This window comes from Vicugna pacos, chromosome 3, assembly GCF_048564905.1.
Source record: "Vicugna pacos chromosome 3, VicPac4, whole genome shotgun sequence".
Classification (NCBI taxonomy): domain Eukaryota; kingdom Metazoa; phylum Chordata; class Mammalia; order Artiodactyla; family Camelidae; genus Vicugna; species Vicugna pacos.
In genome coordinates, this window is record NC_132989.1 from 54,204,271 (window position 1) to 54,230,542 (window position 26,272).

The 26,272-nt window shown below is 34.4% G+C and overlaps 1 protein-coding gene and 1 long non-coding RNA gene across 5 annotated transcripts in view; both read right to left on the minus strand.

Annotated features, from left to right (window-relative positions):
- The window catches only part of RGMB (repulsive guidance molecule BMP co-receptor b), a 686,402-nt gene that overhangs the window by 516,475 nt on the left and 143,655 nt on the right, over positions 1-26,272 (minus strand). For all 4 annotated transcript variants that reach the window (XM_072958353.1, XM_072958360.1, XM_072958355.1 and 1 more), the window contains exon 2: positions 24,985-25,100. The gene's annotated coding sequence lies outside the window, so the exon portion shown is untranslated. The remainder of the gene's footprint in view (positions 1-24,984; positions 25,101-26,272) is intronic.
- On the minus strand, positions 21,470-23,009 carry LOC140689589 (uncharacterized). Its single transcript, XR_012064632.1, has 2 exons — positions 22,932-23,009; positions 21,470-21,630 (listed from the first exon to the last, which is right to left on the minus strand). It is a non-coding gene; the product is annotated as an uncharacterized lncRNA (long non-coding RNA).

A 26,272-nucleotide genomic window follows, 5' to 3' on the forward strand; every position in this document is an offset into this window, starting at 1 on the left:
GTATATTAAATACATGCAAGTAGGACAAAAGTTTATAGGTGAACTTGTCAATGGTTTTCTCAAATCCTTTTGGTAACCTGAAACCTTAAGTTTTGCTAAGCCAAATTAAATAATGAATAGTCATTAAATATTTAGATAATTTCCAAATAAGATAAAATATTGAAAAATTAATTATAGGGCATAGATTTATCTATTTTGGGGTTCTTATTACAGAGAAATTAAAGATATTTTTGTATTTGTTAGTAAATATATCTGTGCCATACTGAGAAATTACTGGGAAAAAAGTATGTTTCTAAAAAATATATGAAATGTAGATTTAAATTTGTTAATTAAATGAATGAATTTTACTATCAAAATAAGCTGGTGTAAAATCAGAATTTGGTTTTTTCTTTGTAAAAAAGACAAAATTTATTTGGATTGTTGATCTACTCTTAATAAGTGATTGTAAAATGCTTTTTCCTTACTTCTTAAAATAATTTGCCAAGAAAACCAAAAATCTTGTGGCTTGTCAAAATAATCAGCTGTTTCATGTTGTCTTTGATTACTTAGGTAAACCTAGTCATCTCAATATTAAGAGTTAAGTTTTTCTCTGAACTGTGTAACTTTCTATACTTTCCTGTGAAGTGTTACTTAGGTTCAAGAGATAGCTAAATGTCGTTTCAGAGTGATATATGATACTCTTTGACCTCGTGTTCAAAAATCTTTGATATTTCTGACAAACTTCCCAAAAGTAGCATTCTAAATAAAGTATTTTTGACCTCAAACTAACTTTAGGATTTTCTAGAGGGTCGCTGGCACACCTCAAAAGATTTGTTCCCTCTCCTTATAAGAAAAAAAAAGAAAGAAAGAAAGAAAAAAAAAAGAGAGAGAGAGACAGTAAACAAATTAAGCTAATTTAATATGTTAAATTACATAGGAACATTGTCAAGTGAGTAATACTAAACCTTCTTAATGTTGTATTCATGCAGGTGTATAAGTGTTCCAGAAATTGTGTGAAATTGCTAGAAGTCTAATATGTCCTACTATAATGTTCAATCAGTCATAATTGCAGTTATTACCTTAAAATGTGTGTGAGAGAAATAACCAAATGTCAACTTTATTGTAATAAATTCTTATTAGAGCTTTAACAGTGGGCATTTCAAAGCCTTTTGTCTTTACAGGCAGTTACTGTTTTACTGTGATAATTTGCTGAAGTGTTCCTGCAAAAGTACTTCATTTTCAAGGAGATTAAAGAAAAGGATTTCAACAAGTACAGGTTTTTGATAATTTTAAGCTCATAAAATTGAACTGAGTAAGAATTTCCAGAACTAATAGAAACCTGGATTCATCAGAAGAAGAATTAATATCAGGGGAACGAATGCACAGAAGAGGATAATTATCACGCTTATTACTTTTTGTTTGAAACTTTACTGGTTACTTAATGTTCTGTTTTTCCAGATTTAAGGAATCCTTTTCTCTGAAGCTATCTATGACTTACAGCAATTTGATAAAATATACCTTTGCAGATTAGGACAAAACTTTTACTTTTTGCCCTACCTGATCCTCCAAAATTCAGAAAATCTTGAATATTCTTTTCATGGCAGTATAGATACAGTTAATGATTTGCATAGGCTCAGTAATAATCTGTTCTCCTTGTAACAGGTCTTGGAAAAATTGACTTGGTACCTTGTTTACAAGGTTTCAACAAAGCAGTAGTTTTAAAAGGAGCTTATACAGTCAATCACTATTCTTGCTGCACTTGTAAAAATAATCAGGCCAAGCGTAATGCAAAAAAAATTAGCTTTGCTGTGATTGTGTTTGCAGGAAAATGAGATAATTTGTAGAAAAAACTTGTTTGCATCTTTGTGAATATTAGATTCTAGTCCTATTAATTGTCTTTGAGGTTTTGTTACATATCTGTAAACTGAACTGGATCCTGAATTCTTCTAGTTTTCTCAAGTATCTGGCTATGACTCTTCAGGTCAACATTTCCAATTTTCTTCCATGCTCCTTATTTGGAATCACTAGGAACAAATACTGTCCTTGAATATCCTTGGAAGTGACTAACCCAAGTCATCCTCCCTACCTAGATGGCAGCCAAACTTCAGGGATTTGAACCTTGAATAAATATCTCACCGTTAAAGTAGACTCCCCCTGACAACTGGCCCTGCACAAATGCTGGAGACCTCCAAGTCAAATTGGCCGGGAGGAGAAGCAGTTGACATCAAGTTAGATTGTTTCCTTTCAAGACACCAGATCAAGACTTCATACTTTAACTAAACATGAAACCCTTTTCTCTTCCTTTCTTTCCTTCACTTCAGCTTTGGCCTGTAATGATAACACTGTTATCCTTGTCTTCCAGGCCAGTGCTAAGGGGGTTAACCTCTGGAATTCAAGACAACATTTTATTTCAGGCTATAAGAAAGCCTAACTGACCCCTGGCTTGCATGGACAAATGTAATAATCTCTGCAAATACATTAATTAACAGTGCCACCTTAGTGAAAAGGGTTTGTGCCCCAATAGCATTTGTCTTTGTCTATGGTGGTTATCATTCTCAGTATGAATGCCCAGATAGCTGGTGCACAGGCTGGTAATGACTCAGGTTATCTCACTGTGCCTCTAACTTTACAAACATGAACAGACACCTCACTGGTCAACTCCCCTAGATTTACATCATTGAGTTAGAAAGGATCTAGAAGGTGATCAGAAATCTCCCCTTAACTCTTAAAAGATACTGCAGAACCCTCTGCTAAGAAAATAGCTGCACCCCCAAAACCTTAGATGCTCTGGCCAAAGTTGCCCTCATAATAGGACAGCCCTTGATTATCTTTTAGCTGAGCAGGGAGGTGTCTGTGTTATAATGAACACTACTTGATGCACCGGGATTAACACTTTTGGGGAAGATGAAACTCAGCTACATAAGATCACTGAGAAATCCAGCTGGCCTTAAAAGGTGACTCCTTCAGCAGACTCTTTCTCTGACATACTTGATTTTTATTGGTTTGCATCCTGGGGACCATGACTTTGAAGTGCACACCAAACACTGGGAATTATCCTGCTTATAATCATCACGGTAATCGCCCTGGTGCACTGTAATCTCTCAGGGGCTTTAAATGCATGTTTCCATCAGCAAATGATCTCCCTAAGACTACAATGTCAGAAAGGGAACAAAGAGAATGACTGACGTAAAAACTGTGAACCTGAAGTCATAATCTGTGAATGTCACAGAGATTAATCAAAATATGTCATGACCTGGGAATACCATGCCAAGGACCAACAAAAGCTGTGAGAACTACAGAGTGATAACTGTGAGTGGCACTAATGCCTTAAATTTTTATTATATCTCTCAGTTAATCTGAAAGTCTGATCGAAAGGGGGGAATTGTTAAAAAGAAGCAACAGGTCCAAAATAGAGTCACTTGTGCTAAGCTCATTTCACCAAACCGAGACTTATTACCTAACCTAATTAAAGTCTCAGCCTTCCCCAAGAATGTAATTTCCATTGATCAGTTGGAAATTTTCTGGTCAGAACCAGTGAGGTAATCTGCCTAATAGACATTTTTGTCCCCTCAAAGGAAGGTAACCTTGCCCAAAATAATTGTTTAATTTTTGGTTTATGATTTCCTTGTCCCAACCCTCTATGCCTTTAAACATCTGTCCTTTTTTCATAGCTCTTTGGAGCTCCTTTCTATTTGATAGATGGGATGCTGCCTAATTCATGAATCATTTAGATTTCAAATTTACTCAGTGGAATTTTGTCTTTTAGCAATATTCAAACCAGACTATATTAGCAAAATTTAAGATGAGTATGGAGATGGATGGAATAAGGACTTGGCTGGATCACTGAAGACCTGAATATGTGTTTTGTTAAATGAGAAAATAAGTGGAAAAGTCAGCAGTATTTTGGAGGATGAGGTTATTCAAACTGCAGTGAGAGATTTCACAGCATAGACTACCCTACTGGGGTAGTCAGAGAAGACTCTTTCTGCATTAGAGTAGAAATGCAGAAATGTCAATTAACCCAATACAGAGCTATAGCTCTTTGGGGTTCTTTGTTTTCAAACTTAACTTAGTAATTCTATTAGGAGCAAAAACATGTAAAAAAAAAAAACTTTATTTATTTCTGTGAGCTAACTGAATTGGAGGTAAAGATATCAGATATAATGATTATCACCTAATCCCTGCACTATCTAATCTTTTCTATTCTCGAAGGCATTTCAAAACAAAATAAATGAAATGAAATGAGCTTTCTGGTCAGTTCGATTTCTTATGCTCAACTCATTTTAATTCACACATGAGAAGTCTGTGAAACAAAGAGCACACAGACCTATGTGAAGAAAAAAAATCAGAAAATCACACATTTCCCTAGACAACTGCAAACCCAACATTTCTCTTTGGACAAGTTATAGGTAATTCTCTGTGGTGAAAACAATCTTTTCTTGGGCCAATAAAGCAGGAATTAACAAATGGAAGTGGGAAAAACTGACTTAAATCATTATTGGAAAAGATAAAGCTTTTGGTTTTACTAGTAACAAAAATACAAATAAAACAGATTAAAGTAACTTTTGAACCTCCCCAACATCCCTCAACCCTGCCCTAGGCTACATTTAGGTCATGAAATAAAACTCCAATTAAAAATTATATTACTATAACAACAAAAAAAGAAAATTTTATAACTACTACTTTAAATAAGAATGACTAAAAAAGTAGATATTATAAGTAGCCTTATCATTAGTAAATATTTTAAAATCTCAACCTATACAGCGCTATATAACACACCTGTTCATTTAGATTATATAAACCTATTTATCTCTTTATTTTATAAATATAAATATAATACACTTTTATAGAAACACTTTTAAATTTATGGGAAAATACTGTTTTTATACTTTTCAGCAAATATGTGAATGACATCTCTTTGAGGTTAAACAACTGCTTGCTTCTGAAGAATGCTTTTTCCTCTGAAGAGTGCTCAGTGTACACTCAAAGATTCCAACTTATTACCAGAGTTATGATACTGATATTATGATAAAGCAGTGATATAAAATTACATGCTAGGTATTTAGCATGCAAAGAAACAACTTTATGCCAAAGTGTTCATTCAACAATTGTGTTTTCTTGAATTGGAATTTGATTTACGACGCCTTATCAGCAATGTACACTAAACTGTTAAAAAATGAAACCAAAAACAAAACAAAATAAATTTGGTCTTGACCTCAGTTGCCCTCTTTATATGGATTGAACAAACAATTATAAAAGATAATCCGAAATAGTTTCTAGCACTGTGATAAATTCACTGAAGTAAAAAGGAAAAGAAAAAGTCAAATAAAGCATGTGTGTGTGTATGTATGTGTGAGTCCACGAGTATGTATATGTATGTATATATATACATATACACACGTGTGTGTGTGTGCATATGTATGTGTGAGCCCATGAGTATGAATATGTGTGTGAGTATAAAATAATGGAGACATTTTTTGTGTGTGAGAGAGATTAAAGAAAATGTTCGTATATGAAAATAATAATGAATTATTTTCTTTTTGATTAACTAATTTAGTTTCTGACTACAAAATACATGTTTTAAGTACAATGCATAGAGAGGTTAAATTATCTTAGGTTTTACAAATAAATTTATTCACTCAGCAAACACTTACTGAGCACTTATGGCAGCCATATACTCCAAAGTATAGCGTATGCAGTCTTTAGGATACAAAAACTCCTACTTTATCACTACAATTCTTTTTGACCATTGCTGGTGAAGGCGAGAAGCATTTATCACTCCAAAATATATCTATTTGGCATAAAGATTATCTTAGGCTAATTATTTTAAAGAACAGCAGGCACACAAAAGAAGCTCTAAAAGCCCAAAAGAAGTTACATTTTTTAAGAGACATTTACATTTCTAAGAGAAATCTTCATTTGTAAGGATATCTGCCTCTCTCTACCAGAAAGAGAAGGGTAATTAAATCTCTAGAAACTCTTATCAATGGGATGACAATGACTTAAATCTGCAAAACAATGATATCCTTTTTTACTGTGCTTTTGCTGGTAGCCTCCTATAACTGGCTCCCTTATCCCCCAACATCTTCTTTGTCTTTAGTTGGACTTGGTATTTAAGGCAGTGGCTTCAGCCAATTTGGGAGAGTCATCTAGTTTTCCTGAATCTTTCTCATGTATTCAGGAAGTATACATGTTCTGTTTTATAACTGTTGTCTCCTGTTTTTCTCCTATTAATCTGTCTTTTATTATGGAGGCAGAGGTCCTCATCCAAGAACCTAGAACGGCAAAGGGAAACCTATTCGTTCCTCTTCCACACTGGTGCAAACACAATTCCCTTATCTCTTGATACAATGGTGTGTGTATCTACACACAAACTTTGTATATAACATATCTCATCTTTCTGATTTTGAGGGCCAACATAGAAACTAGTTCTCTTATGAAAGTATACTCTCCCTACCCTCTCCATTCCCTACCAATCATCATTACCCAAAATATTTCATTTAGTGGTTTTTCTTTTGTTTTGAGATTAGGATAGCTTTGCATTTAAAAAATGGCAATGGAATGGAGATTTTTTTTAAACCTGGGTGCTGAAGGAAGAGAGGAATGAATAGGCACATCACCGGGGACTTTTAGGGCAGTGTGACTATTCTGTATAATACTGTAATGATGGATACATGCCACGATACGTTTGTCAGAACTACAGAATTCACAGCAGAATGAGAGAATTCTAATGTAAACTATGGATTTGGAATAGGGGCAACTGTGTTAAAATAAATAGTAGTGCTGAACTAGTTTTCTTGGACTTCAAAGTTCATAGATCACAGTGTTTCTAAATCGCAGTTTCAAATAAAAATCACCTAAGAAGTTTTAAACAAATTTCAGTGCTCAGGGCAGTCATAAAACTGATAACATCATGATCTGTAGAGTGCCTCCCAAGTAGGTAGATTCACCTCAAAGTTCTTGAGATGATTCCAATGTTAAACCAAGTTTAGAAGCACTGATGTAAGAACATCAAGTCATATTTAAAAGCATCTGAAGCACTGTAGTGGGCAAACATTTTGCTAAAAGTCATACAGGACTTTCTGGCAATTTAAAGACTATATACTTGTAATTTATGTATCAATGGAAAGCATGAAGGACCATTTCTTCTTCATTTGCACCTGAATGGGCCATAGTAATGAACATAAAGAAATTTAAATTTAAATATCCCAATTATGTTAGTGAATTATGTTTTTAAAACCACTTCTAATAGACTGAATGAGACTACTGATGCAGAAAAATAACAATGTCAATAATAAAAAATCAGGAAGCTGCCCCAGTAAAATTCAGCAAAACAATGTGTGAGCAAATTAAACTGCTACTTCAAACTGGTCAGGACATATTTCTTGGAATTCAGTAGCACATATTTCTTGGAATTCAGTAAAGCAGTAAGCTAATTATTTCATACATTTGTAGAATTCATCCTTATATCAATTTTTTTTTCTTCACTTAGTACAGTGCCTTCTTCATAATGGTTTCTTAAGAGATAATACATTCTCTATGCCAAGTTTTCTGATGTGTCTATAAGTCTACTTTATTAAGTCATATACTGTGGCTTTACCCATATTTTTGAGTATTCTTTAAACAAAAATCACAGTATTCTCCTAAGTACACTATAATTGAGGCTTTTTTCATTTTCATTTCATTCTTTTCTTTGGTAAAAAAGTTTTAATCAGCCATCTTCCACTGAATATGTATTTTGTTTTCTGTAATACTAGAATATTTGTTTGAAATGAAAGAAGCAGCATTTTTTGGTGTAGTGGTTGCACTTTATTTTTAACTTACACTTTCACATGTGCTATGTGGCAGTGCTAACAATACAACTGTATTTTCAGCACATTTCATAAAACTGTTAGTCTCACAAATGTAAACTTCTTGCCGAAAATTTGTAAAGCAAGTGGAAAAAAACACATAATTTTTTTTTATCGGGGGAAGACAACATTACTTTTGCTGAGAAAATCTGTTTCTGTTTTATAAGTTCTTTAGTAGTAAAGGGATAAATACCAGTTGGGACCTATCCAGTAAAATGGACAATCAATACAGCCCATAGCAATTCTGTCACAAAGAGTCTAGGGTTGTTGTTATTATTATTAATATAATATCACCATAGTTATGATTTAAAATTCAAAGTAGAATAAGGACACACTTTTTTTTTTTAATGATGAATTACTGGCACTCATAGAAAATGTGAAGTTTTGGTAATGCCTATTTGCTACAAAGAGCTCTGATCTACAGTGCTGGTTTTCATAACTGAAGAAATGCTCATCTTCTGTAGGTGGGACCATCCTGTTTTTTTCTCTACGTTAGAGGTGACTAGGACTAGATGTCCCTCTAGGCAAGCTGAGGATACTGAATTACTGAATAAAAATATATATATTTATAGGGGTCAGATCAAGATAGCAAAATAGAAGGATGCAGAGCTCACTTACTCCCCAAAATACCTACATGTGGAACAAATCTCATAAAATACCCACTGAACTCTGACAGAAGATCTCATACAATCAAAGTTACAGGAAGCATCTCCATGTAATTAGGTAGGACAAAAAAAAAAAAAAAGAAAGAAAGAAAAAAAATAGGATGGGACATGCACGCTTGGGAGGGAGCTGTGAAAGAGAAAAGTTTCCCTCACCCTTTCACCAGCGAGGAGATCAGCCAGAACAGAAAGGGAGCTTTAGAGGCTCGGAGAAGAGCACAGGCAAAATTCACAGAGTCAGAGAAATATAAGTAAAATGAAGAAGCAGAGGAATTACTCCCAATTAAAAGAACAAGAGAAATCCCATGAAAAAATAAACAATGAAACAGACCTCTCCAGTCTATCAGAACTTGAGCTCAAAAAGGAGATAATAAATATACTAAAGGAGTTAAGAAGGGCTATTGATAGAAACACAGATAACTGTAACAAGGAACTAGAACCTATAAAGAGGAACCAAGTAAAATGAGAAAACTCATTTGCTGAGAAAAAAACTGGGTAAGGGCAATAAATAGCAGACTAAATAAATAATGCAGAAGAATGAATAAATGATCTGGAAGATAGAATAACAGAAATTACCTGATCAGAACAGCAGACCAAGAGACAAATAAAAAAAAAAAAAAAAGAAGAAAGAAAGCAATATAAGACATCTGTGGGAAAATATAAAGCATGCCAATCTATGCAAAATAGGGATTCTCCCCAGAAGGAGAAGAAAGAGAAGAGGATTGAAAATGCATTTGAAGAAATTAAGGCTGAAAATACCAAACTTAAAGAAAGAAGTAGATATCCAGGTACAGGAAACACAAGTGTCCCGAAGAAGCTCAATGCAAATAAACACACACCAAGACATATTATAATCAAGATGGCAAAAGTTAAATACAAAGAGAAGATTCTGAAGGCAGCAAGAGAAAAACAAAGAGTTAGTTACAAGGGCACCCCCATAAGAGTATCAACTGATTTCTCTACACAAACTTTGCAGGCCAGAAGGGAGTGGCAAGATATATTCAAAGTCCTGAAAGGGAAACACCTGAAATCTAGAATACTCTACCCAGCAAGATTATCATTTAGAATAGGAGAGATAAATAATTTCTGAGACAAGCAAAAACTAAAAGAATGAAGCAATACTAAACCTATCCTAAAAGAAACATTGTAAGTTCTTCTCTAAATATAAAAGAAGTAAGAATCAACAGAAAAGAGAAAATTATCATTGGAAATGTGATAATTAAAATGAACAGCAAAAGAATAAACATGAAGGTGTAAAAAGGACATCAAAATCATGAAATGTAGGGGAGGTAGGATAATGTTAATATTAGCAGTAAAAAATGGCAAGATATGATGACAAGAATGACTTTGCAAATCCTTTGGTCCAATTCCAATCTTTTATGTCACTAAGAAGTTTCTATAGTTTGAAGCTTATATTAGATGCAGAAAAATCAGGAAAATCATTTTTTTAATTTTAAACTCAGAAGATCCCATACCTGTATGGGTGTTGCTATATACCCATATGAGTATTGCTATGAGCACAAGTTGAATTTGAATAAATTAGTAAATGAATAAAGCAGAAATCTGAGAGTGATTGTATTCACATTGATTTTAATTCAGAATCAATACTGAAAAAAGGAATTAACCTAAGCTTCCATGAATGAGTCTATATGAAAATTTTATGGTCAATAAATGACAGATATGACATTTTATTCACTAATTCCACTTATTTATTATGTAATATCAACTGTACTTATACACATATGTGTAATATATATTAAAGAAAGGTTATGATTTACTCAAAAGTCACCTAATCCTGAAGGTATCCTTTTTGGGATTTGGAAGTCTCTTAAGAATACTAAATATATTATTTACAACGTTGAATACAAGAGTTTAAAAATACTGGTAAAAGAGTTCTTTCTTTGAGCCAATTACATTTCTTCCTACTATTATTCACAAATGTTTAAACGCTTTCAACATTCCTCAGAAGCCTGGCACACCAAATGGAAATTGGAGTTCCACAAGTGGGTATGACTGCAGATGTTGAATTGCTACTGCTCAGAATCACTTTTATACCTTGGGCCACTTGTTCTTTATATTCCACACGCTGAAGCAAATAATGCATTTGGAGAAATATGTACTTTATTTTTGTCATAGTCTGATAGAAATGGAGCCAGGTGTGGTGAGAGAGTTTTGACCTGGGAGAGGTCTTCTGTGAACATAACGTGTTGGTCCTGACAAGGACTCAGGGCTGAGACCCAGGCCCACTGGAGAACTAGGTCAGGCTCACAGACCCATGGGAGAGCCATTGTAAGGCTGGAGCTGAGAAGTTCCAGATGGTAAATGCAGTCAGTAAGAATATTTCTAAGAAGCAGCAGCTGGCCACATAAAAAGGGTAAAAATCTATGAGTAATAAATCTAGACACAGAAGCTAACTCTTAGAATAGGGATTAGGTATCTGAACAGAGAAAGAAAGCCAGAGGGAGTGACTATGTGAAAGAAGCAAGACTTATGTGCACAGTAGACACTGAGTCTTTCCTGTTACTTACTAGCTGGAACAACTCCTCTCTCTCAATTTCATCATCTACTGAAAAATTAAATGAGGTAACATTTGTGAAGCTAATTTGCAAACTGATAAGCTCTGTGTACAAGACATTTATTTTTAGATAAGGGCAAATTTCTTCATGGAGATGGAAGAATTTGTGCAAAAAAGCTAACTTTATCTGTTATAACAGCTTTCTGATAGAGGTGCAGCTGATTAACATTTTAAATTAAGTTTTTATTTTGAGATAATTGTGGGTTTACAAGCAACTGTAAAAAAAAATGCAGAGAAATCTAACATATTTTACCCCTGTTTATCTCAAGGTATCATCTTTCAAAATTATAGTACAGTAGAACCACCAGTATACTGAGAATGAAATATTCAAGATACAGAACACGTTCACCATGACAAGGATCCTTGGTGTTTCTCTTTTATAGCGATATCCACCTCCTGCCTCCAATGCACCTCTACCCCCATTCTTGACTCCTGGCAATCAAATTGTTCTCCATTTCTATAATTTGTCATTTAAAGAACATTACATAAAAGGAACCATGGAATTGCCTTTTTCCTCTCAGCATCTGGTGCAAAAAGAATTCTCATTCATTGCTGGTGGAAATGCAAAATGACCCAACCATTTTGGAATACATTTTAACAGTTTCTTACAAAACTAAATGCACTCTTATCATACAATCCATCAGTCACATTCCTTGGTATTTACCCAAATGAATCGAAAACTTATGTCCACAAAATACCTGCATCTGGATGTTGATAGAGACTTTATTCATAATTACCAAAACTTGGAAACAAGGTATCTTTCAGTAGAGAAAATGAATAAATAAGCTGTGGTATATCCAGATAATAGAATATTATTCAGCACTTAATAATGAACTATCAAACCATGAAAAGATCTGAAGAAAACTTAAGTGCATATTACTAAGTGAAAAAAATCAATCTGAAAAGGCTGCATACTGTATGACTCCAACTATATATCATTCTAGAAAATGCAAAATTGTGAAGATAATAAAAAGATCAGGTTTTGCCAGGAACTGGAGGGACAAGTGATTTTTTAAAATTGTATCCTGAACATTTTGGATACCACATTAAGAGACTTTGTATCCCATAATCTTATCTATCTATCTATCTATCTATCTATCTATTTATCTATCTATCTGATCTATCTATCTAATCTATCTATCTATCAATCTATCGTTTTGCATTCAGTCTCACCTTTGAAGTGTAATATGAGGGCTAGATGAGAGCGTATGTTTTGCTTCATGCTGGGTGCCACTGCTACCACCTTGGTAAAAGTGGGGGCATTGACACTGCCTCTTTGTAGACTGGTGAAGTCAAAGTTCAGCTCCCTCTTCAGACCTGCTGACATGCAAAGCCACTACTGACTTACAGCAGCTCATTGCCTCTGTGGTGTAAGATAAATTCCTTGCTGGACCCTATGGACACCAGGATATGGGGATATGTAGGCTCAACTCATTCTACTTTGTTATCACTGACTTTTGATCAGCTCCCACTTGCCCTTCTGAAACAAGAGGAAGGGAGGGAGGAGTGGTATGCTCGTTAGCTCTGCCTCTTGATATTAGTTGAGGGTTGAGGCATAGCTCTCCAATGGGCAATACTGGCACAAAATAGGGGAGAGCAGAGTGTCAACTATTCTTCCTCACACTACCTCATTCTGCCTCAGTGTGCTGGGAAAGGATGGAGGCTCAGCTCCCCACTAGGTCCTGCTGACACCAGAGAAGGTGAGGAACAAGAGAGTCTATGAGCTCTGCTTCAGGGTGCTTTGTTCAGTTTTGTTACTGCCAGGTGGGGGAGTTCATACAATGCACATCCTTAGCAACACAGGTAGCAGGATTGTGGAACGTGTACTAATCCCAACCTGCACCACCTTATTCATTCTCAGTGATGCCAGATCTGGTGCAGGCTCAGCACGGGCACCCCTTATAAAGAGGAGGGAGGATGTGTTTGGCTTACTGGAAAGTAGCCTCACTTCTCACCCCATCAAGTCCCACTGCTGCTGGACGGTTGTGGAGGCTCAGACTACCACTAGACCCCACTGAAACTACTTTAATGGAGGAATTGGAGCATTGCCTGCTCTTGCTAGGTGGGGAATAAAAGACCAGCTCCCAGCTATGTCCTGCTAATCAGATGGAGGAACAGAGGAACATCATCTGTGTCTATGGGAGTGGAAGATTGATTCTGCACATATATTTACTAAAACTGTAAGATGTGTTATGTGTGTATTTTTATGTTTCTGTTAACTGGAGTAGTGTAGGTAATGCAAAAAAGCCTTCTGTTGTTAGGCTATTCTTTTCCTGGTCCTTTGACTAAGAACTGACTTTTCTTTGATCTTTTTCAGTCTGTATCTCTTGGCAATTTCAGGTTGAGACTTCTGCAATGCTCTGTTCGAAATATACAGAAGGCAATGAGGAAACTCAGAGAACCCATCGCCTTGTCCTTTCACAAGTCCCAAGGTTCCTAGACTTTCTACTTTTCAGTGTCTTGATATGTCTGTTGTTGTGCTATGTCAAATGATTTTTTAGTTGAAGAGTGAGTATCTGGAAGGAGTGGAACTCCTGTATCATGGTGGAAATAGGTGATTTATTTTTAAGAGCCAATTTTTCAACTTTTTTTTTTTTTGTATAGAGCAGTTTATAATCTACACACAGTTTTCTCAATGCCCAGGTAATATCTGTATTCAGAACTTACGGGAGCATTTTTGATTCTGTAATCCTTTCACTTGTTTCTGATTGCCATTGGTTTTAATGGCCACGCTTTGTTGCTTATAATTCACTGAAAGTGGTGTTGATTCCCTTTTGATCCTTTGATATTAAGTAGCTTTTGGAGTATCTTCTTTACCCAATACCAGATCTTTACTAATAGCTGAAATCTGGATTTTTTTTCAAACTTACATTATCAACTATAGATTTACAGGACTTGACTATGCTCTCTTATTTGGATTCATCCTAACTTAGTAAATTTGAATGTTAAAATGAGAATATAAAGATAAAATATGTTAATGTTCTGATGTTCTGTACGTTCTTTATTAAAATTCCTACTCATATATTTACCATTCTCCTTTTAAACAAATAGAATTATTTCAGAAAGAGATGAAAATGTAGCATCCAGTATAGAAATTTCATGAATATTTTCTTCTAAATAAATATGTTGATCCACGAAGTAGATGGCTATGGTTTTTGAGTCTGGTCTTAATTTTTGCATAGGGAATTGCTGAATCCAGAATTTGTCACCAAAATCAAGATTAGACATGAAATACAACTAGATGATCCCTAAACAATATTTGTTTCAGGTGCATAATGAAGGCCAATATTTCTACAGTATTATAGAAAAAAATTAAAATTATGAACACATTATGTTCTACAATGATTGATATTTCATATTGGACCCTCCCCAAATATTGAATTTTTTGTCAAGATACTCAAAAGTATTCTCTGTAAGCATGCACCATACAGCAATAGTGTACCATATCACCGTTTATTTTAACAACTCCCCAGAAAGATGGTTATCACTCAATTTCAGCAACAACTGAACTCTCTTTTTTTCGTAGCTGAGGGAAAGGGAAAAGATTAACTGTATAAAGGGAATATATCTTTTATCTCCTATCTCTGTGGTTCTTGAAACTTGTCTGCATGTTAGAACCAACTGGGAACTATTAAGAAACACTCAGGCATAGATGCACTTCCAGAGATTCTGCTGTGACAGTGGAGCCTGGGCACATACATTTGTAATGGCTTTCCAGGAGATACTAGGGGCACCAGTTCATCTCCTGCACCTTGTAGAAGTTACATCTGTAATTGCCTTCACAAAAATAGAAATGAATTAGATTGAAATATTGGGGTTTTAGGAAGTATGAATGTGCCTGCTATCAATAAGCATGACTGAATTAGCTATGTTTTTGAAAAAGCGTATTTCTGTTTTAAATAAGGAAAAATAATTTCAAGTTCAATGAAAATCCAGTTTTAGCACTAGTATATACCTACTGGCCACTGTATTTTGCAATTAAGATAGCTCTTTTATGTAAATAAAATAAGCAAGGTTTTTTCCCTCTCACTTCCTTTTCTTCTTTTTTCTCCCTAGATGTTGATTTAGAAGTTCTTATACTTCAGGTATTCTCTACGTAGCACCACTGAATGTGATATACCACAGTTTTCTATGGTCTATTAAGAATCCTAGGAACCCGCAAGTGGATTAAAGTCATATAGGTGGGCCCAGTACTGAGTGGCTCATTTAATTCTGTAAGCAAGCATTTTGGAAATCAGTCTAGTTCAAGAACTTGGAATTATATACACAGGACAACTATAAATTTGGATTCTTCCTTGTGTAACTACTTAATTACACGCAAATCCTGTTTGCCTCATGAGGGCTTAGTTTCCTAATTCAGTAAATTGATGTAGTAAACCCCTCAGAGAGGCTGTTCATGTTGACCTATTAAGATGGCACATTTCCTTGACCGTTAAAATTGATATATGAATGCTATGTAGGGGAACTGTCATTATAGCTTTTCTCTCTGAGAAACGGTCCCTAAGATAGATATTTACCAGAAGTATTTAAAAGATTGCCCAACTTAATCAAATTATCAGTACAGACAACGAAGGATCTGCCATATCGAAGGCAATATAGTGAATATAAGGGTACTCTCAAGTCAAGCAATATAGTATTAACTCCCTGCTCTCACTAGTTTATAATTAGACAAGAACATATAAGCAGGGAGTAACTAAAGGTAAAATGTGCTTTATGTAATTAACAGGGTGAATTTAATAGAAGATATGTTATTTTTCTATCACTATGTTGTGTAACAAATTACTACAAACCTAGAGACTTAAAGCAATGCAAATATATAATCTTCCAGTTTTGGAAGTCAGAAGTCCAAAATATGTCTCATTGTGCTAAAATCAAGCTGTCAGCAGGGCTGTGTTCCTTTCTAGAGCCTCCAGAGGATAATGTTTCTATCCTCTTCTTGCTCCTAGAGGTCATCTGATTTTCTTGGCTCCCTTCCTCCATCTATAAAGCCAACAACATCAGGCTGAGTCCTTCTCATACTGCCATCTCTCTGTCTCTCTTCTCTATTTCTCTCCTCTGCCTCCCTCCTCCTCTTACAAGGACCCTTGCGATTGCACTGGCCTACTGGGAAAATGCAGAATAATCTCCACTTCTCAAAGTCAACTGAGTAGCAATCTCACCCCCACCTGTAACCTTGATTCCCCTTTGATGTATAACCTAATACATTCGTAGTTTTCAAGGATTAGGATACCAGCATCTTTGGCAGGGGAAGGGAGTGTGGAAGAAGGAGAAGGGGGCATTATTCCACCTGTCACAAAGGGTGTCTGAGCAAAAGCATGGGGCTGGAAAGGAAGGGTCCATATAGGGGAGAAGAAGATGCACCTGAGGAAGCATTTTAGGATCAAATTGTAAAGGTTTTGAAAGACAAAGGAAGGATTTTAGACTTTTAACTAGAAGACCATTAGAAGTGTTTGGCTGAAAAGAGAAATGATCAAAGCAAGCAGAATAAGATGAGGAAAAAGCACTGTGCAAGTGAAATAGGAAGCAAGCAGACCAGATGCAGGAGACAAGTCATGGCCTTGGCTGTGTAGTTCAGTGTCAGATGGAAATGACTTGGACCAGTGTGATGGAAGCAAGAATCCTTAATCGAATTTGGCAGATAAGACGTGGAAATATATATGGCTCCAATGTCACAAACATGAGAAAGTATAAAAATTGTTGGCACCATTTACAGAAGTGAGAGAATTATTCTGTAATGAGGAAAATCATTAGAAGCAAGAATTCTTTACAGGAAATACAAAAGATAAGTAAAAATGTCACAAATCCTATTATAAAGTATTCTATGATCAGAAGTATTTTTTTTTCAATTAAGACTTTTTTTTTAAGAAAGCAATTTGAACTTCACAGCAAAACTGAGGAAGAGGTACAGAAAGTTTCCATATACCATCTGTCCCCACACATGCATACCATCCCTATTATCAACATCCCCCACAGGAGTGGTACATTGGTTACAAGTGATGAGCCTACACTGACACACCATAATCACCCAAAGTTTACATTATAGTCCACTCCTGGTGTTTTACATTCTATGAATTTGGACAAATGTATGATATGTACTCATTTAACTTGGAGATAGCCATACAACAACAATGATGGCGTTTCAAACCTTAAGGAAGAAATCTCTTAGGACTTTGTAACTCAAAGTGCAGTATGTGGACCAGCAATGTCAGCAATACCTGGAAGCTAGTTAAAGATGCACAAACCTGGGCCCCTGTCTTGGATATTCTGAGCCAGTCTACAATTTAATAAGATCACCAAGTGAATATTTGCACACTAAAATTTGAGAAGCACAGGTCCAGAGCTAACAACTAAAACTGCAAATCCCTCTCAACCAAACAAACATATCTGAAATTGGCTAAGATCAACATGGCTTTTGAGATTTTTTTAAGGGAGAAAACTGAGCAATAGTCACCTGGAGCAATTCTCTTCTTGATAAAATACACTGATTGCCTGATCTAAGCATTAGTACTACTTTAATGAGACAAACTGGTAATTATACATCTTTAAAAGAGACATTTTAAAAAAAACTTACAAAAATATTTTGTTGTATTATGCTTAGTGAAATAAGTCAGACAGAATGACAAATACTGTATGTTATTATATGTGAAATCTAAAAAATAAAGCAAATGAATGAATATAACAAACAGAAACAGACTCACAGAGAATAAACCAGTGATTACCAGGAGCATGGGGAAGAGAAGAGGAGAAACAAAGAGGTAGAGGATTAAGAGGCACAACTACTGTGTGTAAAATAAGTAAGCTACAAGGATATATTCTACAGCACTGGGAATATAAGCCATTATTTTATAGTAACTTTAACTGGACTGTAATCTATAAAAATATTTATTGAATCACTATGTTGTAAACCTAGAACTAATATACTGTAAATCAATTATATGTCAATTTAAAAAAAAAAAAAGAACTTCAAGAAAAAATTTCATTCACTTTTTTAATAAATACTTATTATGTACTTCATGCTAGTCACTGTCTAAGGTATTTGGAATACATCAGAAAATAAAGCAATCAAAGAAAAATGTTAATCAAATCAAAGGATTTAACTTTTTATGTTTGATAATGCTATTATTTCTATACAAGGTGCTATTAACTATTATGGAATAAACCCCAATTATAATTTTTATTTGAGTGAATGATCAGATAAACCAGTGTATAATAACATAATTATGTAAATTTAGGAAATACGCAATTTAGTCATTGAAAATTTAAAGCTCTTGGTTTAGCTTACTGTGAGTTTCTCTTTTGCTTCTCCATTAGAAGGTCCTATCAGTTGGTTTGTCAGATCTGAGATGTTAAGTACTTTCTTTCATAGAAAATTAAATTTCCATTTAGAAATATCTTACTGGCAACACTCATCTTTATCACTCATTTACCAGATACTCTTGAGAACAATCTGTTTTCAATATACTATTTCAATATACATTCAACTGTAGAATGCTTTTACATTTAAAATATATAATCTTATAGTAATTACCAATTTAATACACACACAAAATTTTAAAATAGTTATTAAAAAGAATGTTCATTCCTCACTTGCAATCCATGATAGTCTAACATAGTTCCACTGGAAATTAAGCACATATTCTACGTGGATTTTATAGTATACTGACATAAGAAACAGTAGTAAAACAAAAATTCTCTTTATGATAATGATAAACATGCCTTGTTTCAAAAAAATTCTGGGCATTCTTTAATTTTGTATAAGACATTAGAGATCCTTTTTTCAACAGAAGATTTGACTGGGGTTTTATTTTCACCCACCCAAAAAAAACTGAATTAGAGAAATTCTTTGGATTAACAAGAAAGTGATGTGACTAAACTAACAATATGGCATGAGATTTGTGTGTGCACAATTAAAGATAAAGATGGTGGTGATAGAGAGTATGTAATTACTGCAGAGGATAAAGAGATTAGACTTAGATAAGAATTCTCCCACTATGTTAATGAGTCCCTTCCCCCTACCTCGCCCTCATATTCCTTGAGTGTCTTCCTTCCCTTAGATTTAACATGAACTTAACTACTGACCTATGCAATTCATCAGTGGTTTTGTGACAGCAGAGCACAGGCTTGTTAACAAACTTGTTGGAGCATCTCAAAAGAAATGTGCTATTCAAACTACACTAAGAAGAAATATGCACACATATGGCAAAAGAGATGGAGATACCCACATGTTCAATACAGAGTCTAACTAAGTCACTGAACATTTCAATGCCACCCTTCAGTGTTCAAGAGAAGACTTAAGTCCTTACACAGGCACATTCTGAGCTGTTTATTTTTTAGGAAGTGCTGACTCCAAGGCTCTCACTTAGAGAATTCTGCTTTGACATAATCAGTTCTGGTTGATGTGTCCTTAGATAACATGCCATGATCCAATGGTACACAATGCTATCTATTCCAGCTGAATGACCTTTACCAACCTTTGTCACAAGCCTGAATGCTTGATTATGACCAATAATAGGCTCAGTGCACTGAATGCTATTAGATTTCAACCTCATAGTGCTGCTATTCTTAGCCTTGGGAAAGAAAATATTTAGCCAATGCAGTTAAAATCTGGAAACCTGTCTTCATGATTCTTTTTCTCAGATGTAGCTTGGTTAGGGACAGGGATCATGAAAATATTACTAGTAAAAATCAAAGTAAGGAACACTCATTTACATTACACTTATTACAGAGGGCTTTACAAACATACAAAAATAAATCAATATGAATTTGTATTCTCGCAGTTTAAGCTTAGCTTATTCCGTGCCCTTTATTTTTCCTAGTTTCCCCTAGTTTCTGCTCTTAACTACTTCTCTATTGTTTAATTAAAGAAATATTTTGCTCAAGTTCTAGTTTGGGCCCATTCTTCCTGCTGTCACTGTTCGGGAATTTGGCATACCACTGTTAACTATAAGTTATGCAAGTTGCTACAATACAACCAGTTCAAATGATAAAAGTTAAATAATTAGAACAGTGTATATTATAAAGATTTATAACCAAATTTCATCAGGAATATTTTAGAAATCATGTATGTACTTAATATTTGCCTCAAAATATCATGAAAATATAAATTTATCGACAGATTTACTGTCTATGTACAAAAGCCCATGTTACATAGCATAAGGATATGAAAATGAATGCAATTATAGTACCTCCCCTCCAGGGATGCAGATACTATTATAGTGATTTCTGATCTGACAACTCTTATACCACCCCTCCCAAATCTTTTTATTTTTCAAAAACATGTAATAATTATGGAAAATAAAACTTTATAGGAATCATACACCTACCTGTCCAAAGTCTGCATAGGCTAATTAAAATATCAAGAGCAGCAAGCTCTTTCATAGTGATACTAAGTGCTTTATACATATAACACAGTTAATCCCTACAGTGACATTATGTGGGTAACGTTGTTTCCCCAGCTATCACAGATGAGGAAGACAGGCATAGAAATGTTAAACAGTCTACAGTTACATGGCTAGTAAGTTACAGAACCAGGATAGAAAACTAGTTTTCAGTTTTCATACTCTTCACAGGGCTGCTATACCATCTCTTGAGTTTCTTTTACCCTTGACTCTATTTATGATTATCAGAATCTTTGACTGACTCTATATAATGGAGAAAATAATGGGAACAGAGCTCTTACTCATTTTAAGTAAATTCTCTATATAGATCTTTTTTTGTTTATTTTTTCAAGTTTCAAAGTTCATGAAGTGGGGAGTAAGTAATAGAAGAGATTCTCAGTAATTAAAAAAAAGTTGTGAATCACTGGTTAATGTGAAGATGACTGGCTCACTTATTTTTGGAGAGGTTATTATATTTTTTGACTATGGATATCCATTTTGGATGTAAAGACAATGTGTATCAGAGGGAGAAAAAAGGAGATTGTGGTTCTTTTTACCTCAGAAAGAAGGGACAGAATGCAGATATCATTTCAGAGACCTTTAAAAAATCACCCTAAGAATAGTTCTTCTAACCACACAATTCCCAAGAGCTTGTAAGATTTTGTTCTATGGCACAGGAAGATGGAGACTGCAGCTTTATTCTAAGGACTAATCTGGTATGAGATAAAAATGCAACTAGTTGATGTTGAAGCTTGTAGAAACAGCAGATTAAATTATTATCTCCTCATTTTCTCAGACTCTCCTTTAAATTGTTCCCCAAAGGACTTTTAATTCAAGCTCAGAGACCCAGATAGCTGTCTTACCCTGTCTAAAAACTGACTTTCCCAAGTAGAGTCATCAGTTCTGAGTTTAAAACACCAAATTTCTGGCTTTAAATTATGAGAAGGGCTGAATTCATTTAAGTCTGCAATTTTCTTTGAAATATTTCCTTTGGTAATTTAACATTCAACTTCCTTGACCCCCGTGTCATGCAGAGTAATGCAGGCATAATTTTATTAGCTGTTCTTCATCTCATATCCCATAAAACTCCTGCTTACTTCACTTGCCTTCTGTTGTCCCCCTTTAGATTTGAACAATGTTCTTTCCTTATATAGACTCATTTCCACATGGAGTTTCATTATAACCTCCTGGAAGGAGAAAACAGACTTAACTGATGTATGTGCTCAGACTTCTTATACTTCTAAGCATTATCCAGATGGTATCAGTGATAAGAGTTTCATAAACCATAGCTTTCCACAATCTTCAGTTTGAAAGATGTAAGCAATGTCTTCTAATATGCACAAATTACAAAATATCCTTGCTTAACAAATACTCAATTATATTTAAAATTGATGCACTTCGTTAGGTATGAAGCAAATATATTTTCCTTAGAAAATTCAAGAATGTATACAAAAGAGGGAGTTATAAACAAGCAAAAATATCACACACACACATAAATTTAGGAGACTTATTCATTTAAGCAGAAAGAAAGGAAGAAGGAGAGAGAGAGAGAGAGAAAAGGATGGAGGGAGGGAGGAATGAAGGAAAGAAAGAAGATTCATCTGTGTCAAAAAAATTATTTGTAACGACTAGCCAACAACTAGATGCATGTCTCATTAATAGAATGTTCCCACCATATAAGATACATATTGCAAAGATGTTGGAATAAAGTACAGGGTACAAAAGTAGTTAGAATTTAACTTGCCAATGGATGATTTATTATGTATTTAATCAATTATGTTCTTACTTCTGGCCTAAGATATGATGAGAAATATTTATCTTTTTTGCTTCATCTGAACTTATTACAGGTTTACAATAAATAGTCGGGAAGATATGAGATAATACCCCCCACACCATCAAAATATAGTATTTCAAGATATTTGGACAAATTTGATTCATGTCATGTTGGAACTATAGCTGACTCTATAAACACTGCCTTAACTTTGTTTGTCCTGATTAATTTTTTTTCTTTCAGCGTTAGATCTATTTAGGTTGCAAATCATCTGGGAAAATGGAAACAATAAGTGATATAACCTAGTTTGAGAGGTCCAAACTTAAGGTCCAGTTTCTGTTGCCTATGGTATGAGGCCAGGAAGAGCCAATAAAAGATCTTTATACATGCACGTGTTCACACACACCTTACGTATTAACCATTTTGTAGCTGATATACACACAGACACATACATACACTTATAATGTTCAAAATAGTGATAAATGCTTGAAATGAAGTATCTTAATGCCCTCTCAAGACACAGTAAATGAAATAATGTAAACTTAACCCACATATTATGAGAATAAACAATGTTTTCATTTTTATTGAAAATGGACCAAAACTTTAAATAGACACATACAAATAGATTCTTGTAATACCATTATTAAACTGAAGGGTATTTTACTTTTGGCAAACACTCTCCATACCAGCCATAGAATATACTACTATACTAATTACCTCTTTCCCACTCAGATTTTCCTGCTGCATGTGGTAAAAAGACCTTGGGAATTCTAGTCCCAATAGCTTCCCCTACCCTCTACAGTATGATACTTATTTGGTTGTTTGCCTTGGTAACGATGTTAACCTTTCAAACATCACCTAAATTCTAAAATTCTAGAGTTCAGTGATGCTTAGAAGGGGAGTTATATAGTGCGGAATCTTGGAAGAGTATCAGGCTTTAAAATACAAGACTGAGATCCATCGTATCAATATATTGATACGAAGTAGAAACATTGATTGAAGAAAATCAGGGCTACAAATTAAAAATCAGGCCTCTATAAATGTTATCACTTCATCGCATATATGAGCAAAAAAACAGAACCTAGGAATAAACCTTGCACCACAGGGATAGTTTTCTTTCCAACATATTTCCAAGGGAAGCATCAGAGAAAAAAAAAGAAAATAGTCAGATGTATTTTTCCCTATTTATGCTCACATGAAACTGTTTAGTTTTTTGTAGATTTCCTAGGTGAAAATATACAAACATTATGAACTTTCTTGAAGGATTTGTAGATGTTGTAACTGCAAATCTGAAAATGTGCAAGTTGAAATGCAAATTTTTAAAAACACAATTTCAAAAAGAGAAGTTTGTAATAGGAGAAAAACAACATCACTAACACTGCTTTTAAAATCTACACTTGGCTTTATATTTCACATATCAGTAGTACATGCCGTCCTGGCCTGAATCTGGAAGACCCCATGAACAATGAGTGAAGTGTGAACAATCTGATGAATCATTAGCATCATGTTAAGTAAGCACTGTTCATCTCTCCACCAACCATATCACATCTCAGAATCTCAATTGAATAGACATCTCTGGCCCATAAAGATTATGCAATTGAATTCAGAAGGGGCATTCATTAATTTATTTCTATATAGTCACTGGCCCTAAAAATTAGTATTATTTGAAAATACAAAATATCTGGCTTTATGTGATCCCCAGTTATCTCTCATTGTCATGTTTATGTTCTTTAATAATTGTTTGAAATAATGTCCAATTTTCATTTTAAAAGAAACACAAGCTATACACAATTATCTGTAGTCCTTAAAAACAGCAATATTTTAGAAGTACTAATTTTAATTTAAAAATCTATAATAAATTGACATTAGAAATTCATCAGCAGTTTAACATCCCTTTCAATTTTAATTTATAGTGTCTTTTATTTTATTTTCTAGAAAATGTTAAGGAATTGATAATAGATGTGTAAATACTTCTGCTTTTATAAAGAGTCTTGTTCATGCTAAGCAAGCGATTTTATAACATTCTATCTTTCTTTGCTACATGTTACTTGAATTAACTTAGCCACCTGGATTTTAAGACTAGGCAGCTCAGATAATTGGATGCCTTTTAATAAAGCAAGGACATACCTAGAAGAAAATAACAACAGTCCTCCTCAACTGCTTCTACTTGTTATTAGAGGGATATTAATTCTCCACGCACTTAAACCCAACAGATCAGGTGATCTAGTATTTGGGGCTAAAAACATGCTTTTTGGTGCCTAGCATTTGAGTCCGATTCTTAATTCTGCAACTTTCTACTCAAGTTCTTTTACCTCTCTGAGACTCACCTGAAAAACAGAAATAATAACACCTAACTCTTTAAAGCTGTGGTGACTCTGGAATAAAATTATATATAAACTCTTGGTAGAGTGCCTTGCACAAAATAGATACAATTACTAAGTTATTAACTTGAAAAAAGTTTATTCTTAAGGAAGAGAAGGATAAAGAAGATGATAAATAGAGGCAGTATTTGGCTTCTAACCAACATACCTGGTTACATCTCTCTAGAGTCCTCATAAAATCCATGTTTTGACAGTACATGCCACTGTCCTGTTAATACAAAGGATTTTCTATGCCCAACCAGTATCAACTGGAACAAATACCTGGAGCATTTAGGTATATCTGCACTGATCACAGAGAAAGCTGAGAAATAACTCCCTCTTCATGCATGGTCACCACTCCCCCTATCTAAGCTGCTCCTTCCATTTTCTCCCTAGTCTGGGTCTCCTACCTCAGTAGCATCTTCTAGTAGATTATCCACGTCTGTCTTGTCATTTGTATCTCTGAAATTCGAAGCTGAAAATATCCCTGAAAATCAGCAGCTTTATCTCCTTTCTCCTTGAAGATCTGAAGAAAAGAAAATAAAACTATGGTATCAAGGAGAAAAAGAATCCATTCAACACTAATATTTGAGAGGACTTTACTAGAAGAAAATATGTTTGTTCTTCTCATGAGACAAGTCTATTTTATATTTTTAACTACTGACATTTACTAACAGTATATTGCAGTGGAGGAAAATATTGGCAACAGGCCTCAGTAACCACGATTCTATTGTTTTTATAAGTTTAGTTGTTTTTTTCCCCCCAGATTCTACATATAAATAATACCATATAGTATTTGTTTTTGTCTGGCTTGTTTTACTTAGCATGATGCCTTTTAGTTTCATTCATGTTGTCTCGAATGGCAAGATTTCCTTCTTTTTCTGTCTGAATAATATTTCATTATATATATTCAAACAAATTAAAGAAAAAAATATTTTTTTATTCATTAACTGTTGATGGACACTTAGATGGTTTCCATGTGGGTACTGTGAATACTACTAGCAATGAACATGGGGGTACATGTATAACTTTGAGATACTGATTTTGTTTCCTTCAGATATATATTCAGAAGTGGGATTGCTACATCATACGGTAGTTTCTATTTTAAGCTTTTTTGAGGAAGCTCCATACTCTTTTTGAATTATGGATTTATCAATATACACTGTACATTGTATAAGGGTCCCCCTTTCTCTACATCCTCACCAATTTTGTTACGTCTTGTCTTTTTTACATCAGCTATCCTAACAAGTATGAGGTGATACTGCATTGTGGTTTTGGCTTGCACTTCCTAATGACTGGTGCTGATCACCATCTGTATCTGTTAGTTATTTGTAAATCTTCCATGAAAAAAAGATATATATAAGGAAGTCATATATCTCAATAAAAAAAAAGGCTAAATAATTTGATTTGAAAAATGAGGAAAGAATCTGAATTGACTGGTACCATTTTAATCTGAAAATTAAATCTGAAAGTCTGTGGTCCCCTTGATGGTCAATATCTAAACACCAGCTCTCTCTCTCTCGAGTTCTAATATCATTCACGTTAATACTCTTCACTGTGGCGCTATACCACCTCTGAGTCTTTCTTCAGATGTCCTCTTCTTAATAATGTCCCACAAAGCCTATTGTTCCTGGGGTCATATCTTCCTGGCTCAAGCTTGACAACATTATGTGCAACCTCTTAATCTAAGGGAAAACT